A 23395-nucleotide genomic window follows, 5' to 3' on the forward strand; every position below is an offset into this window, starting at 1 on the left:
GGACTGTCATTTCAGTGTGACCCCATCTAATTTGTTTCGTCCCTCCCACAAATTGTCATCCTCCCAGCAGCTCTTGCAGCAGCACTGCTCCATATTCTCTTACTCCGGGAAGGCATCGAATCCAATCCGGGTCCGTCTCCTGACACCGGTCCTGAGAAATGGTTTTGCTGCATCTGCCGGAAAAGAATCTTTTTAGGACGGTCATACTCTGTTCAGTGTGTCTCGTGCAAGGGATGGTTGCATCGGACAGGTTGTTCTGGGCTTGATCCCAAAACCCGACGTCCACGTAACTTTATAAATCTTTTGTGGCTCCTTGCTGTTCACGCCCAAGGGCGTCCCATAGTCTACGTCTAAGCGCCCCCCCCACTACCTTCCAGCAGCCGCGCTGCTCAGCAAGCCACAACAAGTACCCGCTGCTGCTCGCGCCCCACGGTGCCAACAACTCAAACAGCTGCTACCACTCATAACTACAATCTTCGTAGTAGAGTCGGAAGCAATGCTGAGCAACAGCCCCTGCCCCCGTCTTCCCCCCCCCCCCCCCCCTCTTTTCCGACAGCAATCGTGTAGGTCAGGGAAACAGACTCTTAATCCCTACCTCTGTTTGCACCGTTTGCCAGCACAGAATATATATGTTTGCGACATCCGCCCAATGCAGCTCCTGCCTTGGGTTGTGCCACTTTCCTAGATGTTCTGGTCTCCGCGACGGCAACCCCCCCCGACGGGTTTCATCGCGCCATGTTGCCAGGTCGCAAACCCAAATCATCCGGGTACCCCAATGCTTGCCCAAGGACGCCCAGTCCTAGGGCCACAACAGCAATTGCGTCCTGGCCTTCCCCAACCCAGGCGTAGTCACCCGTCACTTACCCCCAGAGTGGCGACGTCTCCCCTTATGCACTTCAGAATTCTGCAGTTAAACTGTAATGGACTAACTGGGAAGATTACGGAGATAGTCGATTTCATGAAGCGGCACAACATCCGTATTGCTGCGATTCAAGAGACTAAACTCACAGCAAGATCTGCATTGCAGACCTGCTCTGGGTATAACGTCCACAGGAAAGACCACGAGAGCGGAAATGGAGGCAGTCTCGCGTTTATCATACACCACTCTGTGCAATATTGTATATTTGATCCTGGCATCGACCGCAGGGACAATGTCTTAGAACATCAAGGCCTATCTGTCCGGTCAGGCGATGCAAACCTAGAAATCATCAACATCTACATCCCTCCTGCCACCTGTTGCCCCAGTGGATACCGCCCTAATATCAGGGCCTTACTCACTGGCAACAATCGCATTATCTTAGGCAATTTCAATGCCCATCATGATCTATGGCATTCAAACTTGCGGGCGGACAGTAGGGGTGAGATGTTGGCGGATCAAATAGAAGAAACGACGTTCTGAAAAATAAACGGAGACGCCCCCACACGTATGGTAGGAAGCTGTCACAGCTCGCCAGATATCTCAATCGTGAGCGCAGAACTCGTAAACTGCGTCAACTGGCAGCCGATGGTAACATTGGCATCCGACCACCTGCCCATACTTATTTCGCTTGAGCGTACCGCCGACTTCATCGTCACTGAAAAACGCACTTTCATAAACTTCAAAAAAGGAAAGTGGGAAGAATATAAATCCTTTACAGACAGCCGCCTAGCTGCCCTTCCTATCCCGACTGATGCCCGCCAAGGGGAGCGTGCCTTCCGTAAGTTCATTAAATCCGCCTCGGCACATTTCATTCCCGCCGGAAATCCGGCCCACTTCTTGGCGGAGGCCGAAAACTTAGCGAGAGAACTTGACCTTATAAGACAGCTTGATCCAGGCGACCCCCAAATAAGGGATATAAACCAACGCATCAGATTGCTTGTGGATGAACACAAGCGGGCGAAATGGGAGGAGCACTTAAGAGGTTGTATCCTCTCTACCGGTGTGGGTAAACTTTGGTCCACCGTAAAGTCCCTATCGAATCCGACTAAGCACAAAGACAAAGTTTCCATCGCCTTTGGCGACAAAGTGCTGTCGGACGCGAAAAAATGCGCGAGCGCTTTCTGCCGACAATATATAATGCATCCTATGGTCGACAAAGATAGACGGAGAGCCAATAGACGCGCACATAAACCCAAATTCAGCGCGTCACCAATCACCATCACCGCTAAAGAGGTTGAGGACGCCATTGGTCGTGCTAAACCATCCAAAGCAGTGGGCCCAGATGGCATAGCCATGCCGATGCTTAAAAACCTAGGGAAAGAGGGTTTCAAATATTTAGCGCATGTCTTCAATCTGTCTCTTTCCACCTTTGTCATACCTGAGAAATGGAAAATGGCCAAGGCGGTCCCGCTACTAAAGCCTGGGAAACCAGCTGACATAGGTGAGTCGTATCGTCCGATATCTCTCCTATCGCCAGTGGCAAAGACGCTTGAAGCCATTTTGCTCCCTTATTTCCAAGCAAATTTGCAGCTAGCCCCTCATCAGCATGGCTTCAGAAAACTCCATAGCACTATCACCGCGCTAAATGCCATTAGCACCCAGATAAATTGCGGTTTAAATCAATACCCCCACTATAGAACAGTACTCGTAGCGCTAGACCTATCAAAAGCTTTTGATACGGTCAACCATGGCTCGTTACTGCAGGACCTGGAAGGGTCTACCCTTCCCCCATGTCTTAAAAGGTGGACCGCAAATTATCTGGGTGGTCGGCAAGCATCGGTGCAATTTAGAAACGAAACATCAAAACCAAGGAGAATTAAACAAGGGGTGCCACAGGGTGATGTCCTATCCCCACTTTTGTTTAATTTCTACATATCTAAGCTACCTTCACCACCGGAAGGAGTCACAATCGTTTCCTACGCCGATGACTGCACAATAATGGCTACAGGCCCAGGCCCAAAGATCGATGCGCTATGCAATAAAATAAACGGCTACCTCCCTGATCTCTCCAGTTTTTTCGCCTCGCGAAACCTGGCATTATCACCGACTAAATCTTCCGCGACCTTATTTAAAACATGGACGCCCCAAATGTCGACCATTTTGAACATCCACGTCGATGGCACTACGCTACCGACTGTCCTACACCCCAAAATCTTGGGTGTGACGTTTGATCAGGATCTACATTTTGGTGAGCACGCAGCCGCAATTGTTCCGAGAATTCAGAGCCGTAACAAAATCCTCAAATCCCTCGCTGGCAGTACTTGGGGAAAAGATAAAGAAGCGCTCATGACTACACACAAAGCAATTAGCCAGCCGATTATGTGCTACGCGTTGCCCATATGGTCGCCAAGCCTAAAAATCACCCACTGGAAGAAACTACAGGCCTGCCAAAATACTGCTCTCAGAATCGCCACGGGCTGTCTTCTTATGTCCCCAGAACACCATCTGCATAATGAAGCGAGAATACTCCCCATTAGGGAGAGAAATGAGATGCTGACCAAACAGTTCCTGTTGAATACCCAGAAACCTGGGCATCCCAACAGACATCTGATTGATGAACCAGCACCGCCTAGGGGCTTAAGGAGTTATGTGCGTAAGCATAAACAGGCGTCGGACCTTTATGCCGGGAATTGCCCGGTGAATCCAGTACTTAACGAAAATTATCCAAAACTTGCGGAAGAGGAACGCATACTCCCCAGGGAAACGCGTGTCACTCTTGCTCAACTTCGTTCTGGATACTGTAACAGGTTAAACTCTTACCTATCCAGAATCAACCCCGACATACAAAATGTATGCCCCGCTTTCAATGTGTCCCCACATGACACCAACCATCTCTTCAATTGTAATGTGGAACCAACGCCTCTAACACCCCTTTCCTTATGGCCCACCCCTGTTGAAACGGCAAGTTTCCTTGGCCTCCCGTTAGAGGATGGGGCGAGCATTGCTACAACAACAACAACAACAACCAATTTATATTTTTTTCAATATGAAGTTACATTTCTCATTATCAATTTATATATTCTCATTATAAAATTACATTTTTCATTATCAATTTATATTTTCTCAATATAAACATGCATTCTCTCATTATAAACTTGAAAATGTGTAGATCAATTTTTACGTTTACACACTAACGCCTCGATTCTGAACGTTACCGGTAAAATAGTTCCCAGAACATTATGTAACCGAATATCGTTACCAGTTCTTTTATTCGCGATTCTGACCCAAGTGGTAACGCTGTCATCACCAAGAAACTCACCAGTGTCTGTGGAGAAATTTGAATGGTAGTTTTCTTCGCTTTCAAGGTTTCCACTTTGGTCCATTTCCAAAATGGTCCCTTCCAACCCCATTTGGTCCGCTGGTCCCTTTTCTTCAATTTTGGTCTTTTTTAGGCAGTAGCCACAATTGGTGCTTTTCTTTCTTTTTCACTCAGGTAAAAATTCACAGTATTGCCCAAAAATTCGCCACAATTTCGTTAGCCCCCATAAAATTTTGAATTTACTTCAATGGAACTCTCACCATAAAAAATTGCTGTCAGTAAAATGTACCAGAACAATAACATTTCACCTAGGATATAGTTAAGCCAGGCATTAAAAAAAAAGTGTTGGCAAACACATTGTCGTTAATTGTTGATGAAATAACCGACTAATCAAAAAAAAACTCTTGTTTTATAATAATATTAATAACGGCTAGATATTTCGATCGGTTATACAACACTATATAAAATATATGAAAATAAAAAAGTTTCTTCTCGCCTAGTATACTTTCAAACTTATACAAAGAAATTCGATGCATTACTTCTCGTTTGGAAATTTGATATTTAAATCTTTCTCACCCAGCTCAATGAGTTCAAGGAATTCCAGGACTATTGTGGTGTTAAGCCACACAAGGTAATTGTTTAGGCCACAAGCCTAAATATGGCGGTGCACCCTCGTATCGCTCTACTTTTCCTTTTCGTAATCTTTTCACCTCACATTTTTCATTTATTCCTATCGGTTTATACCGATAACCGTTTACCCCGCCGGATAATAATTAAGCCTAGATTCCGGCGGTGACCGCGAACTAAATTCTTTTTACCTCGGTCACTTCTTTTGCAAACGTTTAAGAAACCGCCAGCAGCCAAGCCACTGAAGGTAAGTCTTTCCTTAATACCAAAAATTATAAAGTTCATTTTTACACTTCCGTCATCGGAAATATTGAATGGTGATTAAGTGGATTAACTTTGAATTTGCATTTGCTTTTATTTTAATAAATATTATTGTGTATCTTTTTCTAACGAATTCATTTGTGTTTTCTCCTTTCTTTTCTCCCCACCATTATTGCGAGCGCGCCCTATCTGTGGTCTTGCCGCCGTAACATTTGGTCCATCTCCCCGAAATAAAAACTGAAGCGACCTAATTACGGAAATTTGCCAAATCGAAAGAATAAAATCGAAGCACAAGTGAATTTAATTTCTTGAGAATAAAACATTGAATTCCCGAAAAAATTACAAAGTGTTAGAAGCAAGTACATATCAAGTAACAACACCAACACAGCGAGTAAAGAAAGAGACAAGCAGCCATAGCAATCAACACATCATATCACTACATCAAACAGCCCACTCAACAGCATCACATACAATCCATTATAAATCATACAGTCCAACTGGTCATCACAACACACATACAGCCATAAAATCATCACTACAGCTGAAACGAATCAACTCATCATACGATATCACGTCCATTTATCACATCATCACAATAACATCACATCTACAGTCCACATAACATCGCATCAACAGTCCACATAACATCATATCAGATCACATACGTTACCAAAACTTGTGTAAGGTAAGTGGTTGATTTTGGTGCACATTTTTTTTTATATACGAACTAACGTATCGAGTGAATTTGTGATATCCATTTGCAAGTCAAAGCAAGTGGAAGTTCATTGTGTTTTAAACGCATACTTAGCGCCTTTTGATTATCGGCTAAGTCCCCCACCAGTGGTAAGACTTTTCCGACACAACTCAAGGCAAGACAGTCAGTGGATTTTTCCTTTTACAACAAAATTATCACTGCACTGTGCACCCACAACTCGGTTTCTATAGACAGTCTTTTCGGTTGTTGATTTTCGGCAACAATCTACATACACTCTCACTTGGTTGATGAACTTGCAAAGAAATACCACAATATTCACGCATTCATAATATTCTGCAACCACAGAAAATTTTTTTCTAAAACATTTCACCTTCGTTGGGTGGCTTGTAGTCATTTTTGCTTAATTGCGACAATCAATCACAGAATTGTTGCAAATCGCTCATTTGTGAATACACTTAATTCATATTAATTCGAAGGCATTTAATATAGAATATTTTTTCACCGAATTATATACATATAACCAATTGCGTTATTTTTGAACGGAAATCAGTTTGTTAATCAGTTGCGAACTGAAATAATACCATAAAGCCAAAAATTAGCTCTGCGTTGGGTGGCTAGTGGCTCATCACAATTGGTCACAAACACAATTTTATACTGATCGTTTTATATTATATAGCTGTATGTTTTCAGCGATTTTTATAATAAATAATTAAAAGTGTAATTTTCCACATTAAGTTGGATAAACAAATTTATTTTCTTATTTATATTGGGCAAGATACCCTGGTTGGCTACTCGGGAATACTCAGCGTTCACTTTCACTTTGTATACACATTAAATCCTCTTCAGGATTTCTATCTGTGTTTCACATCACTAAGTATACACATTAAATCCTCATCGGGATTTTTATCTGTGGTTCAAATTTCTAGAATTACACACATTAAATCCACAGGATTTCGATTTGAGTTTCAAAGCTCGAGGTTGACACACTATATCCACATCGGGATTACATCTGCGTTTTTTAAACTTTTTTAGACACGCTAAGTTTTCAGAAAATATTTCTATCTGTGTCCAATACACCTTATAGATACATTAAATATTTGCAGACGACTTCTCTTCTCTGCATTGCACATCACTGTAGACGCATTAAATCCTCGTCAGGATTTCTATCTGTGTTTGATATCACTTTGTACACACTGGAACCTTTCAGGATTTCTATCTGTGCTGCATATCACTACATGCACATTAAATCCTCGTCAGGATTTCTATCTATATCACTGTATACACATTAAATCCTCGTCAGGATTTCTATCTGTGCTGCATATCACTACATACATATTAAATCCTCGTCAGGATTTCTATCTGTGGCTTACATAATCCTGGTGAGGATCTCTATAAGTGGTTCATATCACTGGCCACACATTACATTCACGTCAAGATTTACATCTGATTCAAATTTTTTTCTTATCACTAAATTCACATAAGATTGCTTTCTGTGCTAACACATACAATTAGATCTGAGTTTCAATCCGTGTATTTTTAATGATTTCACTTATACAGCACAATCACAGCAGGAGTGATAGCTGGACTACGTTAAAAAAAAAAAAAAACAAAAAAAAAAAAAACACATTGATAATTTTTGCTGTGGTTGCATTTACACCAACGCCACTAAGTCGTTTACCTCCAAGCTCGACACCTTCAAAGAAACAAAATATTCAGATTAATTAAAGCAATGGAGACATATATTAGATTGGCGGATTCCATAGTCGAGTTTGAACAAGACAACTCCTCCTCGGCCGAATCACGGAACAAGCACACCCTTGCACTATTGCAAGAGGAGCTAAAGGCACTATGGAAGAAGACCAAGTCCACATATGAAGGTCTTCTCAGCAATCCTGAGCTGTCCAAATAGGAACTCAGCTCGCTAAGAAGGAAGAATAAAAGCTGCTTCGCATGCTACCTGCAATGCATGTCTGCTGTGGGGACTGAAGCCGAAGCTATCACCCCACAGCCGGCAAAGGATGAAGACTCTTCGCGCCGTGGACATAAAATGCGGCTTCCGCCTTGTGACACCGATGTTTTTAAAGGCGACTACCTTTCCTGGCCAGCCTTCAGAGATATGTTCACGGCGATATACATCCACAATACTGATCTGAAAGATGTCGAGAAATTATATTATCTAAAACAAAAAACTCAAGGGGAGGCAAAAGAAATAGTGGGCAGGTGCTCATTAACAAACGAGGGTTTTGCAACCGCCTGGAAAAATCTAAGCGACAGGTACGAAAATAAACGTATCCTCGTCAACACACAACTAAAACTTTTATTTAATCTGACGGCAGTCGAGCAGGAGTGTGGAACATCAATTAAAAAACTGCAACGTGAGATCAACAATTGCATTTCTGCGCTACAATGTCATAATATTAACATCACAAATTGGGATGCAATTATAACTTACTTATGCTCCACAAAACTCCCTGAATCTACACTGGCTCTTTGGGAACAGACCGTAGAACGAAAAACAGGTATTCCGAAATGGGAGGATATGGACAAATTCCTGTCCAATCGCTTCCAGACATTAGAGACGGTTTCCGATCTTAGGGGTAATAAAACAACAAAAACACCCAAAAGTCAGAGTTCGCATTCTAGTGAAAATTCTACAAAACTTGGGGTTTACCAAGCAAGCGTACCAAAGTCGGCATGTAAGATGTGCAACAGTACGGAGCACAAATTACGAAATTGCCAAAAATTCCGTAGGTTGCCCACGTCAGGAAAAATCGAATTTGTCAAAAACAATAGTTACTGTCTGAATTGTCTGTCGGGTGGACACACCGTGACACGATGCACTAGCCAATTGAATTGCAGTACGTGCCACGCAAGGCACAACACCTTGCTCCATCTTCCGACAGCACAACCAAAGACAACTCCCCAACGGTGGACTCAAAATGCCACCGACAATACACCTTCAACCTCACAGCAGGCTAGGGCAAGGATGGAGTCTGAAAAAAGACAAGATAATGCTAATAACGTCTCTTCATGTCATGCTAACACCACTAAAGGGGTGTTATTAGGAACAGCACGTGTTAATATACACTATAATGGAGTAAAATTTTCCGCCAGAGCGCTGATAGACTCTGGGTCCGAATGCTCTTTCATAACAGAAAGACTAAAAAAGCGAATAAACCTTCCATCCAAACGTTTGCATGTGCAAGTGTCAGGAATAAATAATACACCAACTGCACAGGTAAAGAAATCATGTGTGATTACGTTAGGTTCGCTTACAGACCCCTTAGTGAGCATCGATACAGTGGTCCTAGTCCTGCCTCAATTAACAGGGGACCTTCCGACTTGCCAAGTTAGCGCAGCGACTCGACAAGCGTTTCCTGATCTGATTCTGGCGGATAAGAGGTTCTTCATTAATGAACCAGTCGACCTCATACTTGGAGGCGACATTTATCCCCAGATAATGCTGAACGGTATAAGGAAGAACGTTCTAAATACGCTTCTCGCCCAAGAAACCGTCTTCGGTTGGATTTTAACTGGTCGTGCAGAAGTACCTCACCCAGCTAATACACGGGTATCCTTTTTTAATGAAATCAGCCTAGACAAGCAACTAACCGCTTTCTGGGAACTTGAAAACGTACCTAAGAAAAGGGCACTTAACGAAGATAATGCCTATTGCGAGGAACAACAGAAAGAAACTCCGATGGCAAATATACTGTCGCCCTTCCTTTTAAACAGGATTTTCCTATTAACATCTCCTTAGGGCCTTCCCTAAACGGCGTCTGCTCCCAATTCTACCGGAATGAGACGCGCCTAGCCAAGACACCGGCCCTACAGACAGAGTACAATAGGGTACTAGCGGAATATGAGACATTGGGACATATGTCAAAAGTTCCAAAAATCATACCACCCCACGTGACCGATTGCTACTTCTTACCCCATCATGCGGTTATAAAAGAAGAAAGCACCACGACAAAAGTTCGTGGGGTATTCAACGCTTCGTGTCCCACAGCCAATGGTACGAGCCTAAACGACGTACTTTATACAGGCCCAGTACTTCAGGCCGACTTAACAATTCTACTCCTTCGATGGAGATTCTTTGAATATGTTTTTAATAGCGACATCGAAAAGATGTACCGGCAGATATGGGTAAAGCCAAACCAAACACAATTCCAGAGAATAGTTTTTCGCAACAATCCTAGTGACCCTATCAGCGTCTACGAATTAAAGACAGTCACATTTGGAGTCAATTGTGCTCCTTATCTGGCGATAAGGACACTGCACCAACTAGCAGACGACGTTGAAACTTCATCACCAATTGCCGCAGATATCTTACGGACAGGTATGTACGTCGATGACGTTCTAGCCGGGGGACATAGCATCGAATCCACACTCAAAGCTCGCGATGAAATCACAGATGCTTTACAGTCCGCAGGTTTTTTCCTTCGCAAATGGACGTCAAATTGCTCAAGAATACTGAAAGGGATACCCAAACCTTATCTGCTCAACGAAGACTTTTTGGAATTCGAGGACACGAGTACGGTCAAGACCCTAGGCATTCGATGGAACGCGCATGCGGATTATTTTTACTTCACCGCAAAACCAATTGAAAATCGGGATATGGTAAAAAAAGGGCAATACTTTCTGCAATCGCTAAACTTTTTGATCCTCTAGGCTGGCTCGCCCCAGTCGTCTTTGTTGCCAAAATCCTTATGCAAAGCATTTGGCTAGAAGGGACTGACTGGGACGAACCAGTGTCGGCAGGAACCCTAGACCGATGGCATAATTTTATGCAGGAATACCCCTCCATTAACGGAATTCGTATCCCGCGTTGGGTGTATTTTGCGCCAACCAACGACGTTGAAATACACGGCTTTTGCGACGCCTCGGAAAAAGCTTACGCCGCGACAGTCTTTTTACGAGCAAAGATAAAGGATGAGGTCTACGTTAACTTATTAATAGCAAAAACAAGAGTAGCACCCGTTAAAACAATTTCCTTACCCCGATTTGAGCTATGCGGTGCAGTGTTGCTGGCCAAAACCATCGAATCAGTGCGGGAAAATCTGCATTTAGAAAATTTCAATCTACACCTATGGGCAGACTCCACGATTAATTTGGCGTGGATAAGAAAACCCCCTTGTTCTTGGTCAACCTTTGTCGCTCATCGAGTAACGAAAATAGTAGAAAAGGTAGGAGACAAATCCTGGCACCACGTAGAATCCGCATCCAATCCTGCAGACCTGGCAAGCCGAGGACTATCAGCGAAGGAGTTAGTCAATAACTCTTTGTGGTGGCAGGGACCTTCTTGGTTACAAGAAGATAAGACAGAATGGCCAATACAAGAAAAGGACTATCGGACTAACATAGAGGAGAAACGGGTGCAGGTTCATACAACTTCAAAAATAAAAGAGAAAGACGACATCCTCGACAGTTTTCCAATTTATCCAGGGCCTTGAGGGTCATATCGTATGTTCGAAGATTTATCCAAAGAACCAATCCTAAGACAAAATCTTCCTTTAAAGCGGCATTGCACTTCATTTCACCCGATGAAATCCAGGCCACGACAAGTCAGTTAATAGCTTTCTACCAACGGAGGCACTATTCGGAGGAACTTTCGAGTTTAAATTCCGGGAAGCTCATCGGTTCAAAGAGTGAAATCCTCCCTCTTACCCCCTTGTCGATGAAAAGGGCATATTGAGGGTGGGCGGTCGTCTTTCAGGGGCCAAGGATCTTCCCTACAGTGAACGGCACCCGATCATTCTGCCGTATGACCGCCGGCTCACACGACTTCTTGTCCAGTTCATCCATAAAGACACCCTGCATGGGGAGAAACAAGTTATGTTTCGTCGCCTACGCACACAATATTGGATCCCTAGGGTCAAAAATATGACCCGATCGGCCATACACAATTGCAAAACGTGCACAATATTCCGCAAGCGGACCCAAACCCAACTTATGGGAGATCTACCCCCAGAACGAACCACCTTTTCCCGGGCTTTCACCAATGCGGGGGTAGATTTTTCCGGACCATTTGACATCAAATCTTATAGCGGAAGAGGATGCCGCATGTCAAAGGGTTACGTCTGCCTCTTTGTTTGCTTTGCAACCAAGGCGATTCACTTGGAAGCCACTAGTGACCTCAGTACTGCCGCATTCCTGGCAGCTTACGATGGGTTTGCCGCTCGGCGAAGATGTCCAAAGAACATCTACTCCGACAACGGAACCAACTTTGTCGGAGCCTCCAGAGCTCTCCGCTCAGAACTCAAAGCTTTCCTGGCGGACGCTCGCAACAAAACTCTATCCAAGTACAGTCACCTAAACCTGACATGGCATTTCATACCACCAGGAGCTCCTCACATGGACGGACTATGGGAGGCAGGGGTCAAAAGCTTCAAGAACCACTTCAAGAAGATCGCTTTGGGTCACAAATTTACCCTTGAAGAGTTCAGCACACTACTTTGTGGAATCGAGTCCTGTCTTAATTCTCGACCGTTAAGCCCCTCCTCCAACGAGCCGTCTAATTTGGAGCCCCTTACTCCAGGCCATTTCCTCGTTGGAGGGCACCTGTTAGCTCCACCGGAGATCGACGTCAGCGAGAATCGCGCATCACTCGTCAATCGATGGGAAAAACTTAAGGCGCTGCATCAAACCTTCTGCAAACGGTGGAAAATGGAGTATCTCACCGAACTGCAGAAGCGCGTTAAGTGGAAGCATCCACAATCAAACCTTAAACAGGGAGACCTAGTCGTCATTAAGGAGGATAATCTGCCCCCCTAACGAATGGAGACTAGGTCGGATAGCCAACCTTCATTATGGCCCCGATAGCCGAGTTCAACTGGATACGGCAAGGGGACAAACCACCAGACCAATCACGAAATTGGTCCTACTACCACCCTCCAGTGAGGGTGAGGGAGACTTGTAACTCCTACCCGTTATAACAAATCGCGTAAACCAGCTCTCGTTCACTCCGTACGAGGCCAACAACCAGTTTAACCCAGCTCTCGTTCAACCCGAACGAAGCCAACAAACCACTTAAACCAGCTCTCTTTCACCCCGAACGAGGCCAACAACCAGTTTAACCCAGCTCTCGTTCAACCCGAGCGAAGCCAACAAACCACTTAAACCCGCTCTCGTTCACCCCGAACGAGGCCAACAGAACCCTACCGCAGACCCACTATCTGCCACAGAATACAATTGACTCAATAACCACGATTTGGTCTTAAAACATCTAATATTTTATTACCGTAAGGTAATATAGTTTAACATCATACCTCTTAAATCTGGTCGCGTATCAAACTCCGTTATGTTGTGCGCAGGTTCTGCACGTTCCTGTGGGTTTGGCTGTAGTAGCATGTGAAGCAGCTGTTTTGTTCAAAGTTGTGTCGCCTTTAAATTAACTGACTTGAAATTAAGGTGATTTAGCTATCATTACTACCTACTTACCATCATCAAGTAATTCCGACCACATCGGGGTGCTTGTATTCTGATAGCACTGGTAGATACAGCAAGATACTCATATGTCGTCCTCCGAGCGCGGTAGATTCGACTCCAATTTCGAAGCGCGGCCACCAAGTTCAGACCCTATTTGGCTACAAGATCGTGAATATGAGGCATTGGTATTGCCGGAATCTTCTGCTGATTTATTAATGAAACATGACTTAATAATCAAGGCATTGGGCGTATATGCAGTATTACGACGTTTTCGTCATTTAGTACGCTTATCACCATTTCGTTTTGAGGATTTTTGCGCTGCATTGACAAGTGACAAACAAAGTGCACTAATTGCAGACGTACATTTTATGTTAGTGAAGGCATTTTTACGTGAAGAAAATCTTCAGGGAACTCACTTTGGACCACTCGATCCAAAAGATACGGTGAATATAAGTTTCCTATCTAATTAATGGCATCACATGGCCGGAGGTATTGCGTAGCTATGTAGAGAGCGATATAATTTTTAGTCGCCAAGTATATAATATTTTATGTGCTGCTGGCGATTATCCATTTACGTGTGTTAACGATCGTATTATAGTTTTACAATTTTTAACCAATCAATTTTTACAAGCAATGCTGTACGACACGTAATGTTACAAGAGGGTTCAATACATTACGATGATCATTGTCGTAGATGTCTAAATTAGGTGATCTATTATGCTGCGCAACACGCGCTCTGTTTATCATCTCGAATGTGTCGATCCACCATTGCATGATATACCAACTGAAGTTTGGCAGTGTAATTCATGTAAATCGCATAAAGTTAGTGGTGTTGTTGATTGTGTATTGCCACAAGAGGAACAAGGCGTACTCATAAGGCATGATACTTGGCTCGGATCGACATGGACGTAAACTTTGGTTCATAGCACGTGTAACATTCGTTGAAGGCCAACCTGCATATGATAATGACAAAATTTGGGATTATAGTACAGAATCAAAACTAGAACTACTATTGGGCATACTCGATAAGGATGACTTAGAAGCTGCACTCTATAATCAAATTACTGAGCGGAAAGATGAGATTGTACGACAGATGACATTAACAGAATCCATAACAGAAGAGCATAACAAATATCAAAGACTGTCATATATGGACGAAGAAAAGAAGCAAACGTGGGCATTAAGGCGTGGCACGAATGATGAAGATGTTGATATAAGTGCAAATGCCATCAGCGGCGGCGGTGGAGACAACAAAATGACACGCCTAAAAACAAGTCAGAACACAAAGGAATTTTCACATCTTAAATTGGGTATAGAACATGGTTTTGAAAATTAGATAAATCAATATCCATCAAATCCAATTGCGTTGAATAAGCCACAACGCAACGAACAGCGCGATAAACGTCGACATTTATCACACAAATTTTCAGTGACTACCGCATCAGAATTTAAATGGATTGGTGCAACAATGGGTAGTTTGGATAGCATTATACAAACAGTACGTCAAACGTTATTAAATTTTGAAGATAACATACCAACAGCGTTTATGATACCAAACTGGCGTTTCATGAAATGGAAACGGCGCAAAACTGTATCAGAAGCACTTCGCCCAACAGAATATTGTTTGCTTGGTATTGGTTATATATCAGCGAAGAGGCATGTCGAATCAGGGTTATTAGTGTTGGCGATAGGAGCTGATAGTTTTGTAGCAGCAGTATCTGCACCTTCAGTTATTCCCTGCAACTGTTCCTCTATTGCACGCACCCGTTCAGCGAATGTAAATGCAAAATAATCAGCGCCCTCCAATTATTATTTATTACGTTGCTCTAGTTTAACATCTAGACCATTTTTGACGTTCTTTGTTACGTTTATTTAAACGTTCCAATATGGTCTCTTTTTTATATCAGCATTATCAGCACCATTTAGCATGATATTACTGCTGCTACTCATTCTACTTGTTTGTTCTTGGTTTGCATGTGCTGAATTACGTTGATCTGCCTCTTCCACAGCCACATTCTGTCTACTTGTAAATGCTCCACGTATTGACTGTAGCCTGTTTTTTTGACTTCCAAATATTTAAACGGCGTAAACGCACCTCTAATTCGATTACGTCGCAATCCACAATATTTGGTACATTATGTGATATTGAAAAATGTGTTTGTTGTTCATGTAGAACATTCATCAAATTATTACGTATATGTAGTAATTTTGCCCGACTATAATGTAAAATGCAATTTGAAGTTTCCATTGATTTTGATTTATTAAGCTCCACACCGCCATTAAAACTACTAAATTGACTAATAAGCGGTGCTGATTTTGAAATTGATACCCTATTTGTCGAATTACATTCAATTTTAGGTGGTATATACACTTGGCGCACTTCCATTGTTGCGCATACCTTTTCATCATCATCAACATCCGCAGCAGCAACGGTTTGTGTTGGTGACGCATTTAAAGAACTGTCTTGCTCGCTAATAAGCTCCAAATCACAACTGGCTACAGAACAAGATAGTGTGTGCTGGGTCGATGGTGTGGAAGAACGTGCTGACAATATCTGATATGATACTTCTTTTTCTATCTTGGTTTTGTGGATGAAAAGTTGGTGCGTCAAGTTTTAAACATTTCTTTGATTTATCACCAACGGCGCAAGTATCATTCAAAGTAGTCGAATTTGAATTCAGTTGCAAATTCATCTGTGGTGGTAGCGTTTGCACTATGGGTTGTGGAGGTGGTAGCGGTATTGCAGTTGTATATACAGTTGAATTCATTTTATTACACATCTCTATTAAACGTTGGACTCTTGCAGCGCGTGTATCTAAAGCGGTTATGGATTTATTGCAACGCATTTGTCATGCTGATCTATATGCAACAATAGCAAGTGTTGGTGGCGGCGGAGGTAGTGAGTCTGATGAAAGAAGTGCATCTGATTGTGCATTTGAGGCTTTCAATGTATCGTCGCTATTTTCTAGAGGTGCTGATTCGGCTAATACTTTCAATATGCTTGTTGGAGATACTGCCTCATTGGCTTTCACTAGAGACTGCATCTTTAACAAACTGTCCAGATCATTTTCAGATTCTTCGTTCTCTTCGAGTATGTAATTTTTCGTTGTAGAAATTTTTAAATTATTCAAATCAGTGTCAATGCCCATATCTATTACCGCATGCTCAAATTCAGATTCTAATGGCACTTTCGTACAATCTTCATTCCATATCTTTAATTCCTCATTAACTTCGGGCAAAATAACTACAGAATAATCAGTGTGCATATCTTCAACAGTCGCAACAGATAGTCCTCCATGTACAGGAGTTGGTGGCGGTGGTGGAGGTAATACTTTTGCCTCCTTCAACTAGTTTTATGGTAATATTACATCCAGAACCGTTTGTTGTTGGTTCTGTTATTGCTGTTGCTAACGTCAAGGGTGCTGAAGGTGTATTCGATAATATCACAGAATTATCTGATGGTTTCGTTTTAGACTGCGGCTTATGTACATTGGCTAATGCATACAATTCCGAAATTACTGTTTCAAAATACCATTCATCCTGAAGCTGATAACTATGTTCGCACATAGTAACCAGTTCCCAATAGAATGCACGTAAAATAAGCCATGTTATTTCGCACTGACCCGGCGTGACGCCACCCCCTTGGTAAATGCAACATCGGTCCACGTTTTCGTATATGCTACATCCACCTTTGTGCAATTCTCCATTGAAAATGATTTGCACACTTTCAGGGAGCGTAATTACAGCTGGATACTTTTTCATAGCAACCAGTAGACTAAATATATTGTTGAAACCATCGCTTGGTTCACACCAATCATTTTCTGGAGGTAGGGTGAAGACTTGCTCTAATTAGCTGTATGGTTTCGTTAATGCCGCTGAACCGCTCATATTACGTTGCATGACTTCCCATTCGCAACGTGTTGGTATTTGTATCCAACTGTGTACCTGAAATGAAATAAAAAGAGTACCTGAAATGAAATAAAAGAATAAAAAATTAGTAAATTTATAAAGTTATAAAAAAGGGAACGATACTGTCATACTTATACTTACCCATAACAAGTTTTTCTTCATAGTGAAAATTCATTCAAAATGTATCTATACTCATTTCCATGAATGAATGTCATTTTGAATGAACGAAACAAGGGTGCCACTCGATGACTTTTGCTTACGCAGTAAGCACATTGCGGGCGATCCAAAGGGTATCACAACTCGGATCCATGAGATCCAACACACCCGAGTGTTAGTACGTGAACAAAATCAGAATACATAGCTATAATCGCGAAAATATAGACCTAGATAAGAAGGCGCGCTCTGGTTTGTTTATCACGGGCTTCCTTTTATCAAAACAAAAAAAACATTAAAAAAGATATGAGCAAAATAGTTATTTTCCTTAAATCAGTGTGCCATTATTATTTTATTAGGAAAAGTTAAGTTTTCTTCTAAACTCCAACTAAGTTTTAGATTGTTTCCTGAGTTATAAAGAAATAACGTCCGAATTATATCCGACCGTGAAATTTCCAAGTCTTTTCAAGTTTTTATTAGCCTAAACTTAACTGTGGAAAAGCGAATTGGAGATTACGATACAATTTCCCAGATTAATAAAATAATTAAAGGAAAGTTCAGGAACCCGTATGAAATAGCAATTCCACCAAATGGACTTTATGAGAAAAACCACACAATAGAATGAAACATTTCAGAAGTCAGATCGCGTCAGAACTCAAACGTGAATGTCCTCAAACACTTGCGCGACATGACCATTAGGTAGCGTTACGCTGCCAATTTGGCAGCACCGCACAGCTGTCTCACTCCAATGAGTGGAAGAGTTATCAGCTGACAGTTCTACAAATTGCCACACTCGATAGTGTAGCCTATTCCCGCCAGGGTTGTGTGGAAATCAACAAATACCCCACCATTTGTGATTCTCACACAACATGGCCCAAATCAACACAAAGAGTGTTCCCAGACAGCGGATAAAGGCCTCTTTCCATGTGTCGCACATTTTATCTGCACGACGTCATTTGACTAGTCATTTTAGGCGGAGGTAAGTTTTGTGGCCAAATTTTTGTAGGGGAATTACAAGGAGCCGTGACAACACACGGGTTTACCGTGATATACCGTACATTAGCGCGTGTTGCCTGCCTCAGGCAAACACCAAAAATATAGTTCGCCCTAAGTCTATATTTAATAATTCTTAATCTTACTATTGGTGGCTTTCCATATCAGCATTTTCATTCTGATGAAACTATTTTCAAAACGAAAGATCATTTTAGGCATAGGTCAATCAAAGCTTACTAAACCTGACAGTGGGTTCAACCACTACAAGCACATCATTACATCGACAGAATAACTTAATAAGATTATTCGTTCCACACAACCCTTTATCCCGAGTACGCCAACCACGATCTCAGCCACTTAAGCTCCTAGTACCGGCTCATAAGCCACCCAACCTAAGAGCATCTACGACTGTTCTACTAACAATTTGATATTCCAGAATGACTGGATTGTCCCACAAACGCGCCAAGACGGAGGCACGCGGCAACACATTCAGCGTCCCCTGCCGGCTATGTCAAAAGTCACACAGCATAAGGCTCTGCCCGGTTTACCGGGGCATGACGAACATGGATCGACTGAAGACGATCATAGATTTGCGATATTGCACAAATTGCTTATCGCCATTCCACCAACGGAAGACATGTCCCAGCGAAGATCGCTGTCATCGGTGCAACGAGCAGCACCACACGTCAACACACCTCGACGACGTTCCACCACCGTCCCACGAGAGTGATGGCGAAGAGAGCTCCGACGAAGCCCTATCAATCCACGTCACGGAACAAATGCTGTGGTGGGAAGCGGACGTCGCCGAGGAATTGATCGAACGACGGGAAGATCCTACTGCAATACTAGCCACGACACCACAGGGCGGTTCAGGACCACAACGTTTCCGACCGCTCCTACGACACGAGAAGCCTACAACGCTACGACGCTCAATTGGTAGGGCGGCCCAGTATAATGCTCGTGCCCAAGTAACCACGCTCGCGCGCCAACCAACAACGCCAGCCGGCTTCAGAACAGGACGCCTCCGGGAGACGCCTCTAGCAACGACCATTACGCGTGCATTTGTAGCCATAGCTCCAACGGCGGTGGTTCAGATAGCAGCAGGAGGGAAGCTCCACGCAGTACGCGCCCTTATCGATCCGTGCGCTCCGAATTCAATCATCGATGCAAATCTCGCAAAGGACCTCGGGTTAGAGCGTACCGGCACGTCCTATCATGTGAAGTGCACGCTTGTTCTGCGAGGGAAATACGGGGTAACGGGAGCAGTGACGACCCAGGCCACAGTGGTGTCGCGATATTCACGGCTTAGTCCGACAGCAACGCTGGATCCATCGGTAGCCACGCCATTCAAATTTATGAAGCTGGCGGATCCAGCTTTCCACCGGTCTACACCTCTCCGGCTCACACTAGGTGCCGACATCTACGCCAGCCTAATGGTTAGCGGCACACCACCGTCGAGCGTCGGCGGGCTGCTGACTCAAGCCACCATATTCGGGTTGGTAGTGTCGGGAGCCCACCAGCAATAATCAGGCATCTGTCCATTCAATACGTAAAGTGCACTAAAATCAACCCACGTCTATTTCGACTAACATTTCTTTATTCACAGGAATCCCACGAAGAAGCGTCTGGCGTCGGTCGAATTACGTATCCTGGGCATACTATTTTTGCTTCCATACGCATTTACTGCAGGGTCTAAATTTAAGTTGAGATTTGTTAATTTTAAGTTGAGATTCGTTCTCGCGAGCCCTTTGGGACTTGTTTGTTGGGGCGTTACGGTCGTTTCGAAGTTGCTCGCCGCAAGGGGGCCGGCATGTTTAGGCCACAAGCCTAAATATGGCGGTGCACCCTCGTATCGCTCTACTTTTCCTTTTCGTTATCTTTTCACCTCACATTTTTCATTTATTCCTATCGGTTTATACCGATAACTTTTACCCCGCCGGATAATAGTTAAGCCTAGGATTAGGCGGTGACCGCGAACTAAATTCTTTTTACCTCGGTCACTTCTTTTGCAAACGTTTAAGAAACCGTCAGCAGCCAAGCCACTGAAGGTAAGTCTTTCCTTAATACCAAAAATTATAAACTTCATTTTTACACTTCCGTCATCGGAAATATTGAATGGTGATTAAGTGGATTAACTTTGAATTTGCATTTGCTTTTAGTTTAATAAACATTATTGTGTATCTTTTTCTAACGAATTCATTTGTGTTTTCTCTTTTCTTTTCTCCCCACCATTATTGCGAGCGCGCCCTATCTGTGGCCTTGCCGCCGTAACAGTAATTGAAAACTAAGTATCTTCGAACAAGAAATATTTTAACTCGAAGACAGAAGGAAGCAAATGCAAAAGAGATTTGATTGATTTCCTTCCGAAATGTTTTGTATAAAATTATTCCCGTAGGTGCTAGCAGAATCGCTGACTCCTGGGATCAAAACTCACACTTACTGAATCTAGGATCAAATATTAAGTTTAAACGCTAAGAGAAAAGGTAAGCATCTATAAAAATAGCACCAACAAAATTGCCTAGTTTCATTTATGATTTACTGAGTTTTCCACATATATAGCTCGGCAAAACCAGAACGCAAATTTTGAACCGTTTCTTACTAAAACCTAACTGCACCATACATTTTATTTCATTGCAATCAACAACATAATGCTGGAACCAACAGCTTTTTGACAAAACTAGGTTTACAACGTTTGGTTGGTGAAAGCCATAGACTATCCTATGTCAAAATATAGTACCATTTTTGGTTGCATGCCCATATATTTGTTTGTTCAGCTTGAATTAAAGGAAAGTCTTCACTATGTTTAGTCAAATTTTATATAGAAACATCCTAAAATTTTGTATTTTATACTAATAAAATAAAACAAAAATTTGGTTCTTTTTTTCGATGAATTTTGGTCCCAAATGAAAACGTGGTGTGGCAACCGTGTTCGCTTTACCGAAAATGTTTCACTTGTAGATACGAGGTTAATGAATAAACGGGACGATGTGTATATGCATATATTTCTACATAGGTATATTGTAATTTATTCTGTGAAAGTACATAATGTAAAAAAATATGTATAGCAAGAGGCAACACTTTTTTACTATTATCTTTACTTATTTGAGCTTACATTTTTTTATTTCTCAGTTTTGCCCTTTTCTGAACAACAGCTGTTGTGTGGTTATTTCGATGTAACCACCTACTTTTGTGGGTAAAAAATTATCCGGCTACTTTCGCAGGTAGAATACCAAAAGGGTGTAAAAGTTGCCACATGATTTCGTTACCGTGGCGAAGAATGTTGGTACGACACCAGAATCGGGGCGTAAATAAGGTTTTAAAAAATGAGGAGCTATTTTGACATCCACTGCTTACGATTCATTTGCATGTGAAATGTCTGCGACTCACCATGTTTCCCCAAATGCATGTTAACTTAACATGCGCAAGACGTTACAGAAAATCATATTAAATCATATATTAAAACATAAAACATGCAAACATTTTGCTACAAATAATAAAATTTTAATATCTTAGGAGAAAATAATCAAAAAATGTTAACACCAATTGAAACTGTTAACAGGTTAACATTAAAATTGGAAGGTGTGTGGTGAGTCGCGAGATGTGTTCACATTCAAAAAAGTTGGAATCTAGCAAAAACTCCTCGCAACATTGAGGAATAACAACCTAACTTCTACGTTCGTTGTATACACAAACCAAACGAAGTTACCTCGTTCTTGAGCCGCTGTAGGTTATTCACCATCCCTCTAAACAAAGGACTTAGGCTTTTATTCCCTTGAGAACAGCAATCTTTACCGATAACTCTGTTATCGGTTAATTTATCGAAAAAAAATATTGCATTGTCATCGGAGTTATACATGTGCGCAAAATTTCAGCTCAATCGGACACCGGGAAGTGTATCAAGTTTAACTTGCAAGATTTCATTACATACAACAGCTAAGTGAAACTAAATAAAAGCTTATAAAAATACATAAAGCTCAAATTCCACCTACACTCAATAATCCAGTTTCATCTTTTGCCACTGTTCTGAAAGAGAGCTCTATAGCTCAACCACCTACACACTTCGTACCAAACACTCAAAATACCGAATCAACTAAAAACAACAACAACCCTTCTCTAGAACAAGCATCGGCAAAGTCAAAATGCAGATGTGTTAGTGATAGCGCGATAATCGCGTACATCACTTGATACTTCGGTTGCGTAGTTCATTCGCTTATTAGCATGCAACAAAGCAAAATCGTTTGTTATTATATTTTTAATGCGCAAACTGACAAGCAATAGGTTTATACTATTAAATACATTGTATTACGCAAAAGGGTTGGTCAACATCAAATATTTTTCGCTTGTGCGCATTAAAAAAACTAACAAACGATCTTTGCTTACTAATAACATTCGTCAACATAGCGAGCGACGAACACAATCGTTGTTACTGCGCCAAATGCTCAGCGACAAGTAAACTAAAGAGAATAAGAATACGTGTGAATTGAGTGTGCACAATTGTGCTATTATTTGCCGATGTCTGCTCTAGAACAAACAAACTCAATACAAAATTACTCTCAAGGACCTGAAATGAACAATATAACAATTCAAAATAAGTAAAGGTGTCTAAGTTCGGGTGTAACCGACCATTATATAATCAGCGTGAGCTTCAATTGTACATTTAATTTCAAATAAATTACTTTTCTACATAACACGTGGCACCTCCCGTTTAAAAAAAAATGTCTCCCCCTCTCCTCTTACAATAAAAGTTGAACTGGCCGGTCCATGAGGACCTCACATAGACTGATTGAGTCCGTAGTGTTACCAGAAGTTTGTTTTAACGACCAAACTGAAAAACCCTATCAAAAACCAGGACCTATGTTATAAAATAACTCCGTCCTCTTGGCAAATACTAGAAGCTTCCTAGGAATTAAGCCTCTTGCTGCTTCTAGATCTGACAGCTGTATCACTCGTAATAGCTGGAGTCTTAGCCTGGCAAGTGCAGGGCACGAGCACAGAACGTGTTCGATCGTTTCCTCCTCCAACCCGCACTTCCAGACGCCAAAAGGCAGTGTCCAGTCAGAATACCCGTCATGAGTCTACAGTCCTCTCTTTTTAATGATAGAAGCAACTGTGTTAGTCTAAGGTTGTAATA

The 23395-nt window shown here is 42.2% G+C and overlaps 1 long non-coding RNA gene and 1 pseudogene across 1 annotated transcript in view; one reads left to right on the forward strand and one right to left on the reverse strand.

Moving 5' to 3' along the window:
- The window catches only part of LOC137234178 (uncharacterized), a 43214-nt gene that overhangs the window by 12018 nt on the left and 7801 nt on the right, over positions 1–23395 (reverse strand). The gene's annotated exons all lie outside the window — the stretch shown is intronic.
- LOC137234718 (nucleosome-remodeling factor subunit NURF301-like) lies at positions 13296–15001 on the forward strand (annotated as a pseudogene).

Source organism: Eurosta solidaginis, chromosome X (genome assembly GCF_040869045.1).
Source record: "Eurosta solidaginis isolate ZX-2024a chromosome X, ASM4086904v1, whole genome shotgun sequence".
NCBI lineage: Eukaryota > Metazoa > Arthropoda > Insecta > Diptera > Tephritidae > Eurosta > Eurosta solidaginis.